The 22,487-nt window shown below is 44.5% G+C and overlaps 1 protein-coding gene across 13 annotated transcripts in view; it reads right to left on the bottom strand.

The window, feature by feature from the left end:
- Positions 1-22,487, bottom strand: part of MSI2 (musashi RNA binding protein 2) — a 530,240-nt gene that overhangs the window by 22,168 nt on the left and 485,585 nt on the right. The window lies entirely within an intron of this gene.

Genomic DNA, 22,487 nt, shown 5'->3' with positions numbered 1-22,487 from the left:
TTTTATGCATTTTAACACATTCTTTTGAGAAAGCATCCGTTTCACTACGACTTCCAAAAGGGTTCACAGCACAAAGATGAGTTAAGAACTCCTTTCTTGAGAGAGTTGCTGGGGCTTTCTTTGAGTGTTAAAATGACTTCAGGATGTCAGAGGTGGAAATCGACCCTGGTCTTCTGACTCTAGGTCGACTTTCTCTCCATCGCATCATGTTGCCTCTCACTATTTTTGAAGCACCATGGATGCTTAGTCCATGGGGCTTCCTATCTCCTGTGGAGTGTGCCAAATTAACAGTGAAAGTTGTATATTCTCCCTCTCCTCTTGGGCTTCTGAAGACCAAAAGCTGGAGAGGCTCCAGATGAGGAAAGGGCCCAAAAAGGGCAGGCAAAAAGAAGGTCTTATCTCTTCTGCTGTCCTCTGAACTTCAGCAGGAGCCGGGTGCCCACTAACAAATTAATCCAAAGGGCTGGATGCAAAAGGTCAGCAAAGACAAGATAAACTTGTTTTTGATAAACCGCAGAGAAACATCTAGTCGTGTCTCATTATGACTTTTGCTTTGAACTGTGTGAGCTTGGATTACACTCAGCAAATCAGCCTGGATCCAGTGGAGCTCAGAAGAATCCCTATTTCCATTGACTTTCGTTGGTCCAAGGAGTGTCCTAGGCCTAAGCCCTCTTCACACAGCTCAGTATTTAGGGACAATGGAACAACCTAGGGGCAGGAGAATGTGGGAAGTACAGAAGAGTAGATGACTGTTGTCCAACCTGGGAAAATTACTGGACCCAATAAAATCAAATTAGTTTTGAGATCTAGATGCAGGAACAATCAATTATTTACATGATAAACTTTTAAGCTCATGTTTAATATGGGAAGTTATAGAAGGGAGAAATCCTCCACCTTTTCTCACTCCAAATTTGGGAGGGATTAACAGGTAAAAGTCAATTTATAGCTATTTCTCTCCTTCTAGGTCTGTATTTATATACAAGTGTTATGTCTAAACTGCAGACTTTGGCTCATGTGAACATCACCCTGGGTAATCACCATTTTATCTGGAAAACACATAGCTAATCTTAAATCTTGACAAGAACAAATGAGGAGTATTGAAGTATTTATTCACCCTTTCTGCTATCATACCTTTTCCCATCCCCTCCATATTCTAAGTATGGAAAAAATGCTAATTTGGGGTTTGTTCTTCTAAAACTTAACAGCATGCAACCCTTTTCCTCTTCCCTCCTTTTTGGTTAATGCTAGGATTTGCCAGCTAATGGTGATGTTATTCAGATTTGAGAGCAAAGCCAATATTTCGTATAGATTAAGACCCCATTATATCACTGCCTTACTCCTTCACAGGTTTAAATATATCACAAATCAAATCATGTCATCCCTAATGCACTGACTACATAAAGCAAGAGCCAAGACATACCAAGGCAGGACTGTGTGTTAATCCTGTCTGCCAGCATCATTGTTACATAGAAGGATACAACGACACATAAAACTGCCAGAGAAATGTTTTCAGACCAAACCCCCAGGCAGGTATGAGACCAACTACTTCTCTGAAAATGAAATAGTGTCTCTATCTCAAGTATACTTTGCTGACCTAAGAGGCATCCCTGCTAGCTGGCCAGGTAGGCAGGTGTGCCAAGTAGGCAGGGAGGGGGTATTTGTGTGTCTGTATATTTCCCCACAAAGTAAAACAAGGTTATACCAATCAGTGTTAGGAATGTGGTAGAAGAAATGGGCGAGTGGCTAAAACAGGGGTATGCCTTCGCAATACGGAAAGATTGTTGAACTGGAAGTTAGGAGACACCTGGGTTCAAATCCTGATTCTAACACTTGACAAGTGACCATGGGGAAGTCCTTTTAATAAATTGGAACCTCAGGTTCTTCATCTGAAAAATGAGGATGATAGTCCCTACCTTACAAGGTTGCTAGGGATAAAGACCAGACCTGTAATTTGACTGGTGAAGGGAACTTCAAAAGTGAGGAAAACCCTTTATCAATGTAGGCTGGACCTTGCCTGGAAATTTATAGTGACTTACTTAGGGTCATATAGTGAGTATATGCCAGAGGCAGACCTTGAATCTGGGCCTTCCTGGCTCCACAGGCAGTTCTCTATCCACTAAGCCACACTACCTCTCACTGAGTAGCTTTGAGTATCAAATGAGATCATGTCTGTAAACCTTAAAAAGCACTACAAAATGCCAATTATCTAATCCCCTCTCTAAGGAGCCACACTTTGGATGGGAACCTATCCCTTGGCTCAGATGGCAAAAATTACAAAATGGAATTGGTAAATCCTGGTGATAGAGGCACGTCATTTCTGCAATCTCCTGATTCCCACCAGACCTACAATACCAATAAATTTAAGCCCCAAAGCCAAGGAGTCTGGCTGAGACTGAAAAAAATCAGGCTAAGGGCAAATGAAAACTATTTCTGGAGTCCTGTCTGGAATCTTCCTACTCATGGCCCCCAGGCTGGGGCCCAAAGGGCAAACTATCTGTTTTGGATTTTTCTAAGTAGCAGAGGGGAACTAAGAGGCTAGATAGGCTACCCACTATCCAAGCATCCCAGATACCTTTGCAAGAGATGGAGGGAGTGAAGAAAGGTCAACTTATCTCCTAGGCTTTACCTGATAATGAAAAAACTAGGATTTCACTTTAAAAAGGAATTAGTTCAAGAAGGGGCATGAACTGAACTAGAAATCCCACCCTGACAACCAGCCAGTTGATGGACCTGTGCCGGGTTTGTGTTCAAGAAAGGTTCTGATCACCAACTCAGCCTTTTACAAAATATGGGAAGCTTCTGCCTATCCATCTGGGGATCTCTTGACAGAGTAGAAAACACCAAGCAAAGGAAATGAATGTTTACTGTCTCTGAGACTGTGCCAGCAGGCATGGTTTGTTAACACCTGAAATCTTGCCACTGCAGAGACAGGTTAGAACTGGCAAAGAGCAGCAAACGGGGAGGTACAGGGAAAAAAAGCAAGCATTGCAGACGACCAGAGTGCCACTTGACGCAGGCTGCCGACCTTGCCAGCATTAATAGGCAGTTACCAGGAGCAGCGGCTGCTTGGAAATAGCCCTGTGTCTGGGCAGTGTCAGCTAGGGAGGTGACGCACAGTGTGAGGCTGTAGCTGATGTGCAGATGCCCTTGCTTCTTTATTCCTTGCTACCCTGAGAGTCAAAATGTACAGGCACATGGGGGAGAAGAGAAGGGAGAAAGATCTCATGACTTTGGGTTACTTTCTACCCCCCTTTTTTGAACTCTTCATTTGCTGTAATTTTCTTTTTATTTGATGCCAAGGATTTTCTCTTCTTTTTTTGGATCTGATGCTTGCCTGTCACAGGTCTGACCATGTCATGTTCCCCACCTCCCCTCCTCATAAACTCCAGGGGCTCCTATCACATCCAGGATCAAATATAAAATCCTTTTTTGGTGTTCAAGGCCCTTCATAAACTGGCCCTCCCTCCCCCCACTCCCTACTCTTCTTATACTCTCTTTCCCCATGTGCTCTCTGCCTTCTTTACTATTCCTCAAACAAGACACTCTTTTCCCTAAACTCTGGGCATTTTCACTGATTATCCTCTAGGCTTAGAATGCTCTCCTTCCTCAGTTTTGGCCCAACCAAAATCCCGCTTCCTACAGGAAGCCTCTTCTGATTCCCCCTTAATTCTAGAGGCTGACCTGTGTCGATCATCCAAAGTTACCCCGTATGCAGTCTGTTTGTACATAGTTATTTGCATATTATCTCTCCCGTTAGGTTGTGAGAGCAGGGACAGTCTTTTGCTTTGCCTTCAACCCTGAGTGCTTACCCTGGTGCTTGGTACATCATAAGAGGTGCCTAAATGCCTTGTGACCTACTGAAGGAACCCTCATTTTATTGGGAGAAATAAGGATGAAGAAGATCTTTATCAAATGGGGAACACCACAAGAAGGCAGGCACATCCCTCATCAGAGGGGCAACTCTCCAAGACCAGCTTGATGTAGCAGAAGAGCTGTACTTCGAATGGGTAGACTTGGTTTTGACTCCCCATGCTCCCACTTCACTGTGTGAACTTGGACTAATTGCTTCATCTCTCTGAGCCATAGTTTCTCTTGCTGTATAATGGCCCAGACGACCTCTGGGGTCCTTGCTAGCTTTAAATCTGTGATCCCATGACCAGCACTGTATCCTTCATGAACCTGGAAATTTTCTGAGAGGACTGTCAAGCTGGGAATTCTATAAGAAAGGAAGAACTCCCTTTCTGCCAGGACCTGGGGTATGTGAACTTGTTTTGTTTTTTTTTTAATGGTCTGATAACTGTCATGTATTTATGATACATATGTATGTATGCCAAATATTATGCACATATACTTTATGTATTTAAAACAGTTCTGAAAAGGGGTTCATAGGCCAAAGGGGTCTGTGACACAGAGAAGGTATCCATCTGGGCCTTTTTCACTAAATTTGACACCTTCAGTAAACTGCCTAGATGTCAGATGACCAGGTCAAGGACATTCTTTATCCTTAGAAATGCCAGGGACAAGTTTGGGGAAACCATCCCCAATTTACCCAGGCCTATTGCTATTTTCTATCAATGAAGGGTATTTATTACCCAGTCACATTTAATGTGCTTCCCTTGGCCCAGGGCCGGTGTGAGGAGTGAGACATCCAACATTCTCCCCTAGATGATGGCACAGGCCAACCCCTCACAGACAGTATAAAAGGATTCCCACTTGAACAGCTCATCTTTAATCATTATAAAAGCAGAGACATTTAATCCATTTTTGATGTAAGTGCTAATAGCTTTGTGTCCTTGAAGTTCAAAGCTGGCCCATACGTGTCACTAATTAGCCAAGCAAGGAGTCATTCAGCTCCCTCTCATGTTTCTAATTAGATCTTTAACAACAAACAAATACTGACCTTACCAAAAGGCTCAGCTACACTCTCCTCTATTAGCAGAAGACTCAAGAGACCTGCACTTTCTCTCTTTACAGCCTCTGTTTGGGGGTGTTCTGGCTCCCCCTTTCATCACCTTCTCTATTTCCCTCTTAGCTGGGACAGGAGGCCCTGGCCTCACCTGGTAACAATGCAAGGGGTGTCCTAGGACAGAAAGAGCCCAACGGTACCTGCTGCCCCTCATCCCCATTGCCATGCTATTATGGACCAATGGGCAAAGCTTCAAGTCAGGTAGTCTGAGATCCAGTCCCAAGCCTCTGCCACTCATTGACTTGATGTTGTTGGGGAAAAAAAAATCATCTACCCTCTCTGGGCCTCAGTTATTCTAACTGTGAAATGGGGGTAGTAACTTCTGTTCTGCTTATCAAGAGTGTGGGGACAGCAAATAAGATGAAAAGTTCAAGTATTTTAAAAACAGGCACATAATAAAATGTATATTATAATATTATTAGCACTGAGGTGAAGTAACTGATGGAGAGCCAGAACACTTGGGCTTTTGCTGTGCCTTGGCTACTAATTTGCTGGATGACCGTGTGCAGCCAGAGCACTTAATCTTTCTGAAGTACAAGAAAAATAGGGTTTGGGCTCATGTGTCAGAGACCCCGAGGGGAGAGGAGAGTGCCTCCATTTCTCCTTTCCCACAGTACCAACATTGTCTTAGTTCTCCCATTATTGGAGGGGAAGGGATGGGTGACAGATGGGGCCTAGAACCTTGAGTCAGAAGTTTAGAGATCATCTAGACCAAGTGTTCTTAACCTAGTCATCCATAAATTTGTTTTCCCCATCTATTCTTTTGAGAACTGTGTTTCAATAGAATTTGTTTCCTTTGTAATTCTATACTTTGCACATTTAAACACATTATTCTGGGATAGGGTCAGTTCATAGATTGTCAGCCTGTCAAAGGGGTACATGACACAAAAAAAGATATAAGAATGCCTTCTGTGGGCCAATTCTCCTTTTACAGCATAGGAAACTGAGGCTTAGTGAGGTGATCTGCCCAACGTAACTCAAGCTCTAACTGGCCAAGCCAGGATTACGTTATTTCTCAGATTTGGAGCTAGAAGGGACCTTGGAGGTTACTTAGGGTCCAGTCTTCCCCTTTTTCAGAGAAGAAAACTGAGGCCCAGAGATGTTGACTATGGTCATACAGAGAGAAGAACTGGAGGCAGGTCCTTTTACTAAGTCCGATGCTCTTTCCACCATATTCATTCATAAAGATAAAAATAAAAGCAAAGAAACAAACCAAGGCTTTGGATGTCACTTGTCCCAAGTTAACCTGCACAACAGTGTATGAGAGAACAAAGGATTCAGGGACTTAGGTCTCCATTTTGAAGTGCTCTTTTTATTATCATGCCCAAAAGAATGGTCAATATGGATAACATTCATCACTGTGTGGCTGGGCTCATCATAAGCCTTATCTGGTAGGCTATTCCTTGGGTGGAGGATATACACTTGCACTGTCACTCCTCTCCTCAATAAACTTCTGTAGCTCCCTATTAACTTCTAGGATCCACATACTCCTCTGTCTGGCATTTAAGTTCCTTCACAGACTGGCTCTAACCTACTTGTGTCATACATCACTCCCCTTCACATACTTGACAATCCTAGTCTTTACTTATGACGTTTCATCTCTTATCTTTGTGTTCCCCATGCTTGGAATATACCCCCTTCCTCACCTCAATCTCTGAGAATCTCTAGATTCTTTCAAAACTCAGTTCAAATGCTGCCTCCTACGTGAAACCTTTCCTGAACCCCTAAATACTGGTGCTTCCCCAAGCCCCAAATTAACTTGTGTTTATTTTTTTATGTACTTCTGTACGTGGGCACCCAGGTGGTGCAGTGGATAGTGCTGGGTCTAGAGTCAGGAAGACTTGTCTTCCTGAGTTTAATCTGGCCTCAGACACTAGCTGTGTGACTCTGGGCAAGTCATTTAACCCCGCTTGCCTCAGTTTCCTCACCTGTAAAATGATCTGGAGAAGGAAATGGCAAACCACTCCAGTATCTTTGCTAAGAAAACCCCAAATGGGGTCATGAAGAATTGAAAATGACAAATGATTCAACAACAACAAATATCTATCTATACACTGTGCAGATGATCTCTCTCTGAGAATGTAGCTTCTCAAAGGGAAGAGATTCTTTTTTTAACTTTCTATTCTCAGCCACCGGTACAGTGGCACATAATAGGCCCTTAATATATACAAATAATAACTAGCCTTTATATAGTGCTTTACAAATAATATCTCACTTGATTGTCATAACAACCCTGGGAGGTAAATGCTACTATGATCATCATCCCTGTTATACACACGAGGAAACAAAATGAGAAAGGTGATCGATCAGTGACTTGCAGCGTTAGTATGTACCTGAGACAGTATTCGAACCCAGGTCTTCCTAACTCCAAGTCAGGGCTCTCTATTCGCTTAGATGCTGAAATGCTTGTTCATTAATTGACTGACCTAATGAACCATCAAAGGTTCATCCCTGGGCCCCCACTTAACAATTTTTCCAAATGGTAGAGCCTGTCCAAGATTATGTTCCATTGGCACAACAGTTAAGCCCGCAGTGTCTTCACCTGCCCTGCCCATTCTTATGCTCGGGTGGCAGCAGAAGAGGACTCCAGTGCAGAACTGCTCTGGAATCAAAACTAACCAAATAAAAAGACAAAACAAATACCCCTAAACCCAAGTACTTTTGGCACCAGTGCCCTAAAGGAGTCTCAGCTATATCAGTCTCCCAATCCAGGGAATAGTGTCTGGAAGACCTGGACCCCTTTTCTAACTGAGTCCTTGAGTTACTAAATAACTGCTCTAGGCTTTCCCCAACTGTAACTTGACCTTTCTTCTTAAATCAGGGCTCCAGTGAAGATATATACTTTGAAAGCTCTGGCAGTCAAGGTTCACAGTTATTCACGGACATTGGCTTAGAGATTAAGGACCAGACAGGTCAAGAGTGGTTTTGCCTGAAAAGGGTGTTGGGGTGGGGGAATCTGAGTTCAAATCTTGCCTCTCCTACATACTGTGTGACCTTTGCCAAGTCACTTAAACTCTGTGAGCCTCAGTTTCCTCAACTATAAAATAAGGGGTTTAGATTGGACGATCTATAAATTCCCTTCCAGGTCTGAATTCCTGACTTACATTCCAACAGCTTCCTAGCTCCTGATGCATGAAGGAATCAGACTGGTCATAGTCCTGGAGACCTCCCTTTCAGGAATTTGGGTCTATACTCTCTTACTCAAAGCTCCCTAGTTCTTGATGCATGAAGGAATCAGACTGGCCTTAGTCCTGGAGTGAGACTCTCCATGCTCCTTGCATGGATGTGTGCAGGTTTTCTGTGGATATTGGGTGTGGAGGAAAGGGGAATGGAATAAGCATTCACATAGTGCCTACTATGTGCTAGGCACTTTTTATAAATATTATCTTATTTGATTTCATTTGTGTAAAAAGTCTCCCCTATTCAGGAAGGGTAAGAAAGCCAAATATTCTTTTTTTAAAAAAATAAGAAATAACTTCCTGGGGATGGATGGCTGGGAAAGAAAATAGCTAGCCCAAACCTGGATTCCCCACTCTGGCCCCTACCACAGGCAGCCAAATTTGCATTAATTGTTTACCACAGACCTGGACAGGACCTTTTATTAATATTAATGAGTAACCGGGAACAAAGGGCTACTTTATTTTTAGCCTCCCCTAATTGAGTAGTAATTACTCATCTGCAAAACAAATGAGCCCCTGCTCTCTGTTGCCATGGTGACAGGAGGAGGGCCTCCCACCATCTAGCACCATACTCTTTCCATTCCCAAAGGGCAGCTCAGAGGAAAAGGATGGAAGGCTCATCCTGTACTTCTCTCCACTCTCTGCCCCAGCGACTAGGATGCCAAGTCACCCCTTTTCCCCACCCTTTGGGTACCCACCTGTGTCCTCCCAGGGATTAGCACAGTGTTGGCACACAGTAGGCACTCTAACTACTAGCTGACTGATTGACTGAATGGCTGGGAGGTGCTGATTGAGCATCAACAACCCAATCCAAATCCCATTCAAAGTTCAGCTTAAGTGCCATCTTCTCTATTAGGCCTCTCTTGATCCCTGTAATTGTTAATGCTTCCTTCCACCCCCTCCAGATAGTCTGTGTATAGTTTGCACTTCTTGCTGTGGTTTTCTCTCCCACAGTAAGAAGTAAGCTCCTTGAAGGCAGTAATTTGTTTGATAACTAGAATGGACGGTAAGGCACTACGGTGTTTGCCTCTAGGCCAGGACAAGTGACATTCATTGAATAATTGATCTGAAGCTAGAATGAACCTAAAGGTCTTTTACTCCAACCCTATCATTTTAAAGATCAGGAAACTGGGACCTAGGGAGGCTGAGAGACTTACTCAGGGTCATTTCCTGCCTTTGTGTTCCCAACACTTTGTATAGGAGGCACGTATTTATTCCTTTGCAATCCTGGCACACAGTAGGCACACACTTATTCTTCTGTAATCCTGGCACACAGTAGGCACACACTTATTCCTGTGTAATCCTATGTTAAGAACCCCTGCATTAGAGAATCTGCGTGAACTAATCCGAAATACCAAATCCAAAGCAAAGACAGTTGCTGTAGAAAGGGAGGAGGCTGAGATCTGATTTAAATGATTTTGCACTGTTTACTGTTTTGGATTATCTGAAGCTTCCGTTGCCACAGATGACAGGGATTTAAAAGTAGCTTTTTTTTTTTTAAGATGCAGACATTGTCACATGAAGGAGTCAGGGAACGTCTAATCTGCATGCTACAAGAACTGAGCCCCTGAGGCAGTAGTGAGTCATGGAAAAGGAAGGAAAGGGAAGGTGACTGGGAAGGTTTCCCTCAATCTCTCACTAGACTGCTAGTCCTTCCACACTCAGCTTCTCTCTGCAGTGCTCTCAGACACTGGAGACGCAGGCCAAACAAAGGTTGTTCCTTTCTAACCATGAAGGTTAGTCCAATATTGATCCAACCTATTAATCCAGACAACTGGCTGAGCATCCACTCTAGGCAGACCCTCACACCGGGGAGGAAGAGAAGGTAGGAAAGATGCAGAATTGGGGGAGAGGGGTGCACGGGACAAACATTTATTAAGCATCTACTATGTGCCAGATACTGTGCTAAGTTCTTTACAGATACAACTTCATTTAATCCTCATGACAACGCAGGGAGGTAGGTGCTCTCATTGTCCCCATTTTACAGTTGAGGAAACTGAGGCAGACTTATATGACTAGGAAGTATCTGAGGCTAGAAGACAGACTTTGTCCTTGAAGCACTTAGAATGCAGTTGAGGATTCAGGCTACATTAGTAGATGAACAAAAGAATGACTTCTTTTTCTCCCTTTCCTTCTGCTGGATGGCCGTGGTGTCTGATTGTGTTTCATACTGTACTTGCCATACTTTCTCATACCACCCCATTTTACAGTTATTTGTATTCTTATCTCCTTTAATAGACTAAGTTTCTAAAAGGTAGAGACTTTGCATAGTTATTTTCCAAAAGTAAAAGAATAAACACATCACCCTATGATTTAATAAACTTTCATGGCTCCCTATTGCCCAGAGGGTCAAATACATGCCCTTCACAACCTGGCTCCAACCTACCTTTCCAGGCTTATTATTTATTACTACCCTTCACAAAGGGAAGCTAGGTGGTACCATAGTGCACAGAGGGCCAGGTCTGGAATCAGGAAGACTCATGTTCTTGAGTTCAAATCTGGCCTCAGACACTTGCTAGTTGTGTGACCCCGGGTCAGACACCTACCCCTGTTAGTCTCAGTTTTCTCATCGGTAAAATGAGCTGCAGAAGGAAATGGCAAACCCACTCCAATATCTTTGCCAAGAAAACCCTCCAATATCTTTGCCAATGAAAACCCCCAAAGACTGACATGACTGAAACAACTCAACAGCAGCAGCAACCCTTCACAAACTCGATAGTCTAGCCACATAGATCTTTTTGTGATTCCTCACATGACACACTCTATTTCCCAATATGATGTCTTCACTCTAGTTCTTCCCTGTGCCTGGGAGGCACTCTTTCCTCCCCTCTCCCCCTGAAAATTTCTAGTTTCCTTCCAAGTACAGCTCAAGTACAACATTCTCCATGAGGTACTTCCTCAGTCCCCCAACCCTTCTCCCCAAACTGCCTTGTATCTATATCATATGTACTTATATAGACCTATATATGCATTGTTCTTTCTATTCATAGGACAGGAGTTTCTAGAAGGCAGGGGCTGTTCACTTCTGTTTTTGCATCCCCACTGCCTAGCACAGTACTCCATATACAGCAAGTGCTTAATTAATGCTTGCCGATTGATGAGAGTATATCTCTGCTCCCAGTATACAATAAGTATTCAATAAATGCTGAATGATGAACTTTAGAACATGTGTGAAAATCACCAGGTGCTGGGTTTGGAGTTCAAACCCCAGCTTTGCCACTTACAATATGACACCACTGGGGGCAAGTCACTCATTTGCTCTGTGCCTCAGTTTCATCATGTGTAAGATGAGAAAGTTGCACTTAGATAACCCTAAGATCCCTCCCTACTCTATATTTATGATATGTAAGTTGGAATAAGGATGGGACTTATGATCTCCCAGTTGAAGAAACTCACTGCCCCATTGAGTGTTGGCATGTTGTCTTCAACTTAAGAGCCTTAGAGAGTTACTCGGATCATCGAGTGGTTCAGTCAATCAGTCACCAAGGTCACACAGCCAGAATGTGTCAGTGATGGGTCTTGAACCCACACCTTCCTAGATTTGAGCCTGCCCCCCTCATTCTACCAATAGAAGGAATATAGATGGCATTAAGTACAAACATCTTGGGATGGCATTAAACAAAGGAATAAGTGGAGCCAGGCAGGGTTGGCCATCTTCTTGGCACAGGTAAGCTCCTGGCATGGTTCTGGAAAGGGTTAAGGATGTCTCCTGGCAGAAGGAGGAAGGAAGTGACTCAGAGGCAGTGGAGTGAGAACAAAGAAGTTACACGCAGGGACAACAAACGGATTTAATTAAGTGAGGGAGAAAGGAATGAAGTGAAATGAGATTGGTGAGATTTGGAGGTGGAGGAGTGAGAAAGGGAACAGAGGAATTCCCTGCACAGGGAACTGCTTTCTTTTTTGTCTCCTCCTCACCATCTCCATGACTCCCACCTTTGTCCAAGCTCTTAAAACTTTATGCTTGGATGATCATGACAACAGGTCCCCCGACTCTAGGAACTTCCTAGCCCCAGCCATAGACTGAACCTCCTAGCTGAGGAACCTTTGGTAAGTCACTGAACCTCTGCAGGCCTCAGTTTCCTCATCTGTGAGTGAGAGAACTCTCTGGGTTCTGTTTCCTATCACTGGCTTTCAAGGCCTCCAACAAGCAGACTATGGGGGCCTTGGAATCTTAGCAGAGGATTCCCAGGACAGGAATTCCATTCTTATCTTGTCTTTTAGAAAAAAATTAATTTTTAATTTATGAAATAAGACAAGCATTTCTATAACAGTGTAATTAAAAATATTATTGCACATGAAACTGCAAATCTGTTATATGTAACTTACTTTTCCTTTTAAATATATAATAGTTATCATGGAAATTTCTTGTTTTTCTCTCCTTGTTAAGAGAGTGTGGTATGCTGGAAAGAATGCTGGAGTTACAGTCAAGGTTTTGGTTATGATCTCTGGCCTGAAACTATCTAGCTGAGTTATTTTACAACTCTGGGCCTCAGTTTCCTCACTTGAACTGAACAGAGCTGAGTATTTGGGCAAGTCACAAAATTGCTATAGCCCAGGTTGTGCCTCATTTTCCTCATCTGCAAAATGCAGGGATTGGATTAACTGGCCTCTAAGGTCCCTGTCAGTTCCAGAGATATTTTTCCATGGCCACCTTATGGAAACATCATGAAGAAAGCATGGTGAAATTTAAAATGCTCCATAAATGTGTTCTACGCCTTGAAGTTTCAATTTGTGGCCTGGAAGCTGATTCTTGGACTGAGGCAGGGTTGAGAAATGAGCCCATTCTGGACTTGGAAATGGGTAGAGAGTATTTTGTGAATAAAATTTAAAAATCCTCAACAGGGTCATGTGCATATTTCTGGTTGCATCCATGACAATATACCATTCTCCAAACTCAAGAGATACCCAAGGTCTGAAAGATTGTTCAGTAGCAGCCAGGTGGCACAGTGGATAGAGCACTGGACTTAGACTCAGGAAGTCCTGAGTTCAAATCCTGTTTCAGACACTATTAGCTGTATGACCCTGGGCAAACTGCTTTGTCTCTCTGGACCTTACTTTCCTCATCTGTAAAATATGGATGATAAGAGCACTTGCCTTACAGGTTTGTTGCAAGCATCAAAGAGGGTTTTGGAAATCCTAAAGCACTGTATAAATGCTAGTAATTAGCAGGGGATACCAGGCTAGTCCAGGGCAAGGGGGAGAGGGATTCTGGTTGTTTTAGGGCTCCAGGAGGAGAGGTGGCAACTCTCTGGAACATTAAAAGAAGTCTTGACTTGGGCATAGTCTTGGTGACTGGCCTCTACCATCGGCTAGCTTCAATGACCGCTTGGTTCAGGCTTCTGGGGAGACTCGGTTTGCCAAAGTCAAGAGAGAGCACTTGGGAAGTCAAACCAGCTTGGGAAGTCCTGGATGTGTTGCCCATTGAAAATAATTTCACTGACTGAAAAGACCATTAACATTCTCCTGCTTCATTCATTTTGGGATTAACTTATACTTAAGCCTAGGCTTTGGGGCTGGTCACTAATTGCACTGGAGTTGATTTATCAAGTGCACAGTATTTCTATTACAAAATTATTGATTAAAGCTGATGTATTTTATCCACAATAGAGTTGATCTGAGAGCCCTGGAAAATGAATGAAGCCAAGGTCAGCGGCTGGCAGCCAAGCAGATTATTATAAATTCACTGAGGTCACTCAGATCTGTGGAGGGCTCTGGAGGAAGCCTGAGCTTTTTGAGGAAGGCAGCAATCCAGATATAAAAATGGGTAATGGGGGCATCCAACTCTAAACTACTTGGACAGCAGATCTGTGAAGTCTGTGTAGGAAGAACCTATAGGATACATCTGCTGGCCAAGTGGAGCACCTGGTACTAATAGAGGCAGGGCCTGGTTGCTGCATGGGATAGTTGGCAGACACTCCCAATTTTAGGATCATGGATCAAGAGATAAAAGGGACCTTATAAATGAAGAAACTGAGGGCCAGGGAGGGAGGGAGACTCACCCAGGGTCACACAAATAGTAAGCATCAAAGGTGGGGTTTGAACCCTTTTGTCTCCAGAGTCAGTTCTCCTTCCACTGTACCATATTGTATCTAAAAACCATCAATTGGTTCTTCCAGTCTTGCTACATTCTTGCAGCCCCAACCTTGGCCATGGGTTACAGCACTATACCCCATTGCAAACAAGTGCTGGCAAAGCTACTGGGAGCAAGAGGGACCAGGTGAGGTGACCGAGAGTTCCAGCCCACCATGTTCACTCTTTTTGGCCACATGATGAGAAGACAAGTCTCTTTGGAAAAGGTCCTAATGTTGGGAAAGACTGAAGGCAAAAGAAAAGGGGGATGGCAGAGGATGAGATGGATAGATTGTGTCATGGAAACAAAGAAAATGAACCTGAACAGATTGTGAGAAATAGTGGAGGATAGAAGGGTCTGGTGTGCTATGGTCCATGGGGTTACCAAGAGCCGGACCTGATTGAACAATAATAGACCTCTTTGGAGAGTGGGTTTCAGTAGTACACAGTACAATAATAACTAACCTATACATAGCACTTCCTTTGTGCCAGGCACTATGCTAAGGACTTCACAGTTATTATCTCATTTGTTTTTCACAACAACCTTGGAAGGCAGGTATTATTATTAAACTCATTTTACAGATGAGCAAATAGAAGCAAACAGAGATGAAGTGACTTGCCCAGAGTCACACAGCTAGTAAGTGTTTGAAGTCACATTTGAACTTAGTCCTTGCTGACTCCAGGCCCAGCTCTCTAGCCAATAAGCTGGCAGCCACATGCTAAGGTAGAAATAGCATGGGATTTGGAGTCAGAGGAAAAGAGTTTTAATCCCGTCCTTGCTACATATGATCTATATGACCTTGGACAAATCACTTCAACTTGCTTGGCCTCCCTTTCCTCAATTGTCAAACGATGAAGGTGGGTAGGGCAGTTAGCTGGGTGGAAGAATGTCTTGAATACTGACTTAGAATCAAGAAGATCAGAGTTGAAATCCTGCTTCAGGTGATTGCTAGCTGTGTGACCTTGATAAAGTCACCTCATTTCTCTGGGCCTCAGTTCCTTCATCTGTAAATTGAGAGGGTCAGATTCAATGCCCTCTAAAGTCTACTCCGGCTCTAAATCTGTGCTCCTATGACTATATAACCTTTAAGAGATCTTCTGTTTCTAATCTCTCCAGGATCAAGTATTTAGTGAGGCTATACTGCTTGCCAGACTTTATTTGCAAAGGGCAGCCCAATATCATTTAGACTAAAAATGCAACAGGCCTCTGGAAATTATGCTTTGTGAGAAACTAGAAGCTTTTGAGAAAGGGATGACCTGAGAAATTCACTCACATGTATTTCAAGGTCTGAGACTACAGCTGATGTGGGCAATCCCAGAGTACAATACATAGCTTGACTAATAATAGCTTACATTTCTATCCTACTTTGTGGTTTGCAAAGTGTTTTTAGCTGAAGGCTATTCCCTTCCATGTCCTAGTCATAGAAACCAGGATTGGAAGGACTTGAGGAAGAAGCTCTGTCAGTCCCTTCACTGTGTAGGTGAAACTCGAGGGGAAGGGATGTGGTGAGTTCACAGCAAGTCGGATGGGAGTATTAGGTCCCTTCATCCTATTGCCTCCCTGGATCTCCATCCCTGCTCAAGCCTCAGAGGTTGAAAACTTGGAATCTGTTTTTTTGGTTCTGGTGGGAAGGGAGGGAAGTTTTGGGTGGTCCCATCTGCTTAGTCAAGAATTGCTGTCCAAGTTTAAACTGTTAGTTGTGAACGATTCTCCGTTTCCCCATTTGGGGTTTTCTTGGCAAAGATACTGGAGTGCCATTTTCTAGTCCATCTCATTTTACAGCTGAGGCAAACAGGAGTCAGTGACTTGCCCAGGGTCACGCAGCTAGGAAGAGTATGAGGCCATATTTGAATACAGGAGAATGAGTCTTCCTGACTCCAGGTCTGGCCCTCTGTGCACCACCTAGCTCCCCTCTGGTATAAGTATTGTGTAACGTTTTCTGGTTTGATTCTAAAACCTTCTGTGCTGATGACCAACCAGAATTAGGTTGGCTGAAGGAACAGGCTGTGTCTTTAGGTGACCACAGTTTACAATGACTTTCAGGTTATTTTCCTGATGGCAAAACTATTCCCTTGGAGCCTTAAAGTCTTATTTTGCCTCATTTTCTCCAATTAAATGTATTATTTTATAGTTACCCACAATGAAACTCATTGGCCACTTTTCTGCTCACTTATACAGCATCATGAGCTCTTCCTGCAACCTATTCCTAAAAGTTTGATCTTGTGCCACCCTGAAAAGATGAGTGTCACTGGAAGCCTGAAAATGTCACAGCTTTTTTGCTTAGAAAAATCTTAAAGGAATCCAAGCCCAGTGTGGATTCCTGAGAGCTCTCAGTGTTTAACATTCTCCATTCCAAGTCATTCTCCTTTATCCTAACTGGGAAGTTCCCCCCTCTCTTAAAATCACTTCCTTGTCCACAAGATTTAGTCCTACAATGTCTCTGCTTTTTAAATGCCACCTGTCTAGCATGGCACTCACCATATCACACATTCTCAACCTGGTCAACATGGCATCTAAGTTCCCTCCAATGACCTATTATGGATCACAGAATCATGGCTCTAAACTTGGAAGGAGACTCTGAGACCATCTACTCATTTTACAGAAACTGTGGCCAAAGGAAGTTAGGTGACTTACCCAAGGTGACTCAGTATTAAGAGTCAAGGGCAGGCTCTTTTATCTATATGTTTATCTAAACCCTTTTCAAAGATAATTAGATTTTCAGCCTGGACTTTCTGCTAGTCCAAGTGAAAGAATGACTCATAGCATAAATTTCCTTTAAGCACATTACTCTGGCCTACTCTGGATATTGTCTAGTGCAGGGGTGGGGAACCTGAGACCTTGAGGACCTGGGACCTACAGGGTCACATGTGGCCTCAAGGGCCCCAGGTTCCCACCCCTGGCTAGCAGTTTGTGGCATTTGCCATCTTGGACTCAGATTATTATAGGTCAGTGTTTAAGAGTCTAGGAGGTGCTGGCTGGGCTGCAGTCAGAAAAGGAAATTTGCTGCTGTACTAACTTTTAGCTATTGTCTTCATTTACTTGGGCATTGACTACATTAAACAGAGCGTCCAGCTTCTTAGAAGATACAAAGCTGGAACTGCTTCATTGGCTGGGTGAGCTTCCCTTACCCTGGGTGCCATAGATATCCTAGGATAAGCACATAAATTACATATTAGCTCAGTTAATCAAAAGCCATGCCAATGGCATCTGGTTTGACCCTTGGATAGATTAGTTGACTTGACTTGGTTTCAGCCTACATCCTTTGCCTTGGCCTGAGATCTAACAAAGGTGGGTAGCCAACCACAAGGAGATGGGTGAAAATGTGGATGGCTCCTGTGACATAGCTCCCAACACCTCAGTGAATGACCACAACTCAAGCACTGCCCCCTAGGCCAAGGATCTGGGTAGGCAGCACAGCTCCTCTCCCACACAGCCTATACCTATCCTCCCTAAGCTCTGGAATGCCAATAGCAGACATGTGTGTATTGGTGGGGTTCTCCTCAAGGCAGGGCACATGTCCTACTGAGGGAATAGCCTAAGACCTACCTCCTCTAGGAAACCATATAACCAATTATGGCATGAAGAGCTTTCCTCACCTTGCCTTTCTTGATAGCAACATCTTAACTCTTGCCCATTTTAACTCTTTTATTTCCTCCAGCTATGTTCATAGGAGTAGAGACTGACATGTCCTGGAGCCTGATACATAAACATCTGCACATATCAGAGATCTAAAACCCTTTCCTGCTGGGGTATAGTTGGAAGGTGATTCCTTACACTCAGTTGCTGAAGCATTGATGGGGGCTCACCTTGCTTTATTACCACAGGGCACGAATTGCTGAAAGGGAAGGGGGAAGGAGGAGAGGGGCTTCAAGAAACCATATCCACAGATCAATTTTTTTTTAAAAGAAAAGAAAACCCATTTGGTTAATTAATAATACAAAGAAGAAAAAGAACATAGAGTAAAGTTGAAGATTCATTTCCAAATCTACTTCAGTCCCCCCCAACTTTTTTTTTTTTTTGAGCCAGATGGGTTTTAACAGAGGTCATGATGGGAAGGCCTAGAGAGCTGAGGGTGGTGGCCCAGTTTTAAACTGGGGAGCAGGGAGAGTGAAGGGAGGTGGTGGTGGCTGATGGAGAGACATGGATCCAAGCCTTGGCAACATTGAAAACATGGAGAACCTTTCTCTTTCTGTCAACCCATGGCTAGGCTTTAGATGGCTGTAGTAGGCCGAGCTGATGGAGACCTGTAATATCAACTCAACAATGCATGTTCTATAACTACTGCTACAGCTACCGGTACATGGACTACAGTGCATGCATTTAGTTCAGTCCCACAGATACATACAATCAATCTAAGAACAGGCAGGGGAGGTGTGGAATGTTGTACTGGACGACAGGTGTTTTGGAGTTTTAAGTAATAATTTAAAAAAAATAAAAATAAAGTGTACAGAAAAGACATTTCTCAAGAGTTGGATATGAGTTTGTTTCTTGAACTGTTTCCATCTGAACAAGCAAAAACATGCAAACCAGCTGCTACTAACAGGAAGCTGGACACTGAGAGATGATTAATAGGTGAGGACAAACCTTCCCGCTGAGCGTGCTCAGAAGAGTGTTTGAGAGGAGGTGTGCAGATCCTAGTGTAACAGAGGCCAGGAAAGGGTGCCTCAGAGACACTCTCTCACAGCAGCCCCAACCAAGCAAGAGAAAAGACAACAAGACATAACTTCTCACACTCACCACCATTGTCAGTAACTCATGTTACGAGATTGGGTTATGGCTGGCAAGTATAAAGTACAGTAAGGTGTCCTGCTCTGGGGCTGAGGGGAAAGGGGTGGGTGCTGCGGGAGTATGTGGGAAAGGGGGAGGGCATGGGCTTTGGAAGTTTGAAGGTCGGCATATCAGCCCACCTGTGATGTCAGCTTTGGGGGGTGGGGAACTCGTCAAAAAAAAAATTGGATTCCCTCTCCCCTGAAGTCCTATGAGTAGATGGTCTCTTTGTGGGTGGGTAAAGGGGAACCAAATTGGTTTGGGGGATGGGGTGGGGTTCAGGGTTGGTACTGTTGAGACTGAATGAATAAGCTGAAAATAAACAAATAAATTCTACGCTGATCACAAGAAAAGATGACGTTGTTTCGAACGGCCGGTGAAGTCAAAACAAAGGTGATACTGAAAGTGAGGTTGTCTAGGAGTTAGAGGGGGAGGCTGGTGGGGACCGGAGCTCTGCCCAGCTCAGGTCCTCAACTGGTTCATGAACACCCAGGGTGACTGGACTGTCTTTTAGAGGTCAGCTGGGGCCTGGGGCAGAGCCAAACGACCCTCTCGATCCCCCCCACCCCAGGACTAGGGCCTTGGATGATGCAAGTCACTTGCTGGGCAGCCAGTCCAAGTCAGAAGGCAGCTCCTCTCCACCTTGCCTACCCCTGTGGCCAGAGTTCACCGGCTCTTGGGAAGATCCCATCACTATTTTCTGAAGAAAAATGCCACAAACAGGGGCCTAGGGGAGGTGGAAGAGGGAAAGAAATCAAGGAAGGAAAAAGAGGGGTTCAAAATGTTGATTGGTCATAAGTCCAGGTCTATTAGCTCCCCAAGGGCAGGGACCATGTCTTCTATTTCTTTTGTATCCAGGACAGTATTAAGCACAGAGGAGGTGCACGCTAGATATCTGCTGAATTGAACCAAAGTTTAAAACTAGGGTGTCCATGGCTGACATGTACCTCATTGGGGCAAGGGAGATCCACCCGCCCTTGTGGGTTGGTTTTCTATTTTCGTTTGAAGATAGCTGGGAAATCAGAAGGAATGGGAGGACAGGGGACTGTCCTCACTAGAGTGTGAGGTAGGTGGGTAGGAGGAAGGGGACCATGCAACAAAGCCTCATCTAAAGGAAAGAAAGGCAAAGATCTCCATCCCCTGACCACGTTTCCTGACCTCACAGCTACACTAACTTTGACTTCTACTAGGGCTGGTTACCCCAAACCAGGCACATTTTAGCAAGCACGGTGGAGATGGAGAGATTGTTCACTGTAAAGGGGTGGGGGTGGGGGTCCCTCAAGCCAAAACATCCAGGTGATATTTTAAACCCAGAGCCAAAACAAACACCTGCAGGGGGCATTGTGGAGGGGCTCCCTCAGAACCTAGGGCTGCCATCCCCAAATCCCTAGGGGAGTCTGAGGTCAATACTCCTGAATACAACTCACTAACAGTGCAGAAATGAGAATGACTAACCCAAGATGACCCTGTTGGAGACTTCTCTCTAGATGAAAATGGCTGCAAAGAAAACCCCACTGTTTGGGAGGAAGAAGGGGAAAAAAAACGAAACATGTTTCACAGAAAATGGGTCTGTCCTTTGGGGTCAGGGGCTGGAGAGGGTGACTCCCCCTGGGGTGTCTGGGGGTGGGGTGAAGGCAATGGGAATTCATCATTCTCCAACTTGCAAAGAACTCCGTGCTGCCCTTTAAACTTGCCACAAAGTCACAGGGGTGAGGGTGGGGAGGGAGGGAAGAGGTTTATTTGGGGTTAAGGTTTAGCTTCATATTGCAAGTTAAAAAACAAAACAAAGAAAGAACTGAATGGAACAGAATAAACAAACAGCTAATAACACTCAAAATCTTGAGGGGTTTTTTTTTCAGGCACAGGTTTGACCAAAGCTCACTTGTCAAGATACCAAAAAAAAGCACTCAGGGTTAAAATAGAAACAAAAACAAAACAAAAAATGAAAATAAAAAACAACATAACACAGAATCAAGGCAACAATCATCTCCCCGGAGCCTCTGGACGCTTAGGGGCAACTGGCCAGAGCTGAGGGTGAGCCCCTGGAAGGATCCCCTAGCTTCAGCCAAAGCTGAAGAAGGTTCCTCCCCCACCCTCCAGCCCCGTTACCAGGGTGGATGATCCCAGACCCAACATCCAGCTTCAGAGCGGCTCCTCGCATAGGTTAATTATACTGGCGTTTAAGGAAAACCACCCTCTCTGCCCTACTTCCCAGCTCTCTGGCAAATTGCCCCTCAGCAACCCCTACATTCCACAGGCCACAAAAAGAAAACCGGGGATCGATGATGTGGGGAAGAGGGTCCTTTGTAGCTCTACAGGAAGTGCCAGTTTGCATGGAACGGAGTTTAAAAAAATGTCTTTTATTGATATCTTACATTGGGCCGCACTGTGCCATCTTCTCATCACTGAGGGGTTTGGGGTTTGGGGCATTTATTTTCCTTTTGAGTTTTTCTTCACTTCTCCCTACTCCATCCCTTAAGAGCCATATTTTATCAGAGCAAGCTCCCAGCCAGATGTGCTAGAGCTCTTGTCCACAGGGCATCAGGAGACACTGCAAAGTCATGCCCCCACATTAGATGGAGGTGGGTAGAGGATGTCTCCCTGGCCAGGGCTGGGAAGAACCAGGGGAATGAGAATGAGAGAGAGAGAGAGAGAGTGAGAAAAAGAGAGAAATGGGGCAGGGGGAGAGAGAGAGAGAGGGATGGAGGAGGGAGAGAGAGAAAGAGAGGAGGGGGAGAGGGAGAGACAGAGGGGGGGGTGAGAGAGAGAGAGAGAGAGAGAGAGAGAGAGAGAGAGAGAGAGAGAAACGAAACATAGCACCATGTCCACTGAAGTGGTTTCAAGAGGGGGCCCAGGCCCTCTGGTTACCAGTAAGGACACTAAAATGTATCCTCTCTCTGGATGTCCAAAGGGGAGCTGAGCCCCACACTTAGGGCAAGATAGGAAATTTCAGGGAGCCAAGAGGAAACTTCTCCAGTTGGCATCCCAGGCTCCCTCCAGCCCCAGCCAGTCAGACTGAACTTTTACTAGTAAAATTTTTGCACTTAACTTGAGCTGGCCCTGAACCTCCTAGTATGGCTTTGGAAAGCTTAGGACCTCGGGTAAACAGCTAATGATAGCTCAGGGTGTCTTTCCGTAAGACCAGACAGCTTGCTGTGCTGGCCACAGGGCAGGCTGAGGCAGTGAGGGGAAATGGAGAAACCCAGCTATAAGAAGGGTTGAGGGAATTGCAAACCATAACAGATATTTGGCCTGGTCTCAACCTCAGGTCAGTGGCCATGAGAAGAGGGGCTGGTGAATTTGAGGGAAAAACAGCTTTATTCCAGTCAAGGACACCATTCTGAGACTCCTGTTGTACCTGAACCCGCTGGTCAGGTAAGCACACCTCTTGGTGGCAGGAGGGTCAAGATCACCGATTTGGATATCAGGAATAAGTAGATAGGTTTGATCTATTGCTTTTTGGATGGGGGAGGGAGGAGAGGGGGTCTTTGGATTTTCTCTCTCA

This window comes from Notamacropus eugenii, chromosome 2 (assembly GCF_028372415.1).
Source record: "Notamacropus eugenii isolate mMacEug1 chromosome 2, mMacEug1.pri_v2, whole genome shotgun sequence".
Taxonomy (NCBI): Eukaryota; Metazoa; Chordata; class Mammalia; order Diprotodontia; family Macropodidae; genus Notamacropus; species Notamacropus eugenii.
The sequence above is the reverse complement of the archived record's forward strand: the minus strand, read 5'-3'. Positions and strand labels throughout refer to the sequence as shown.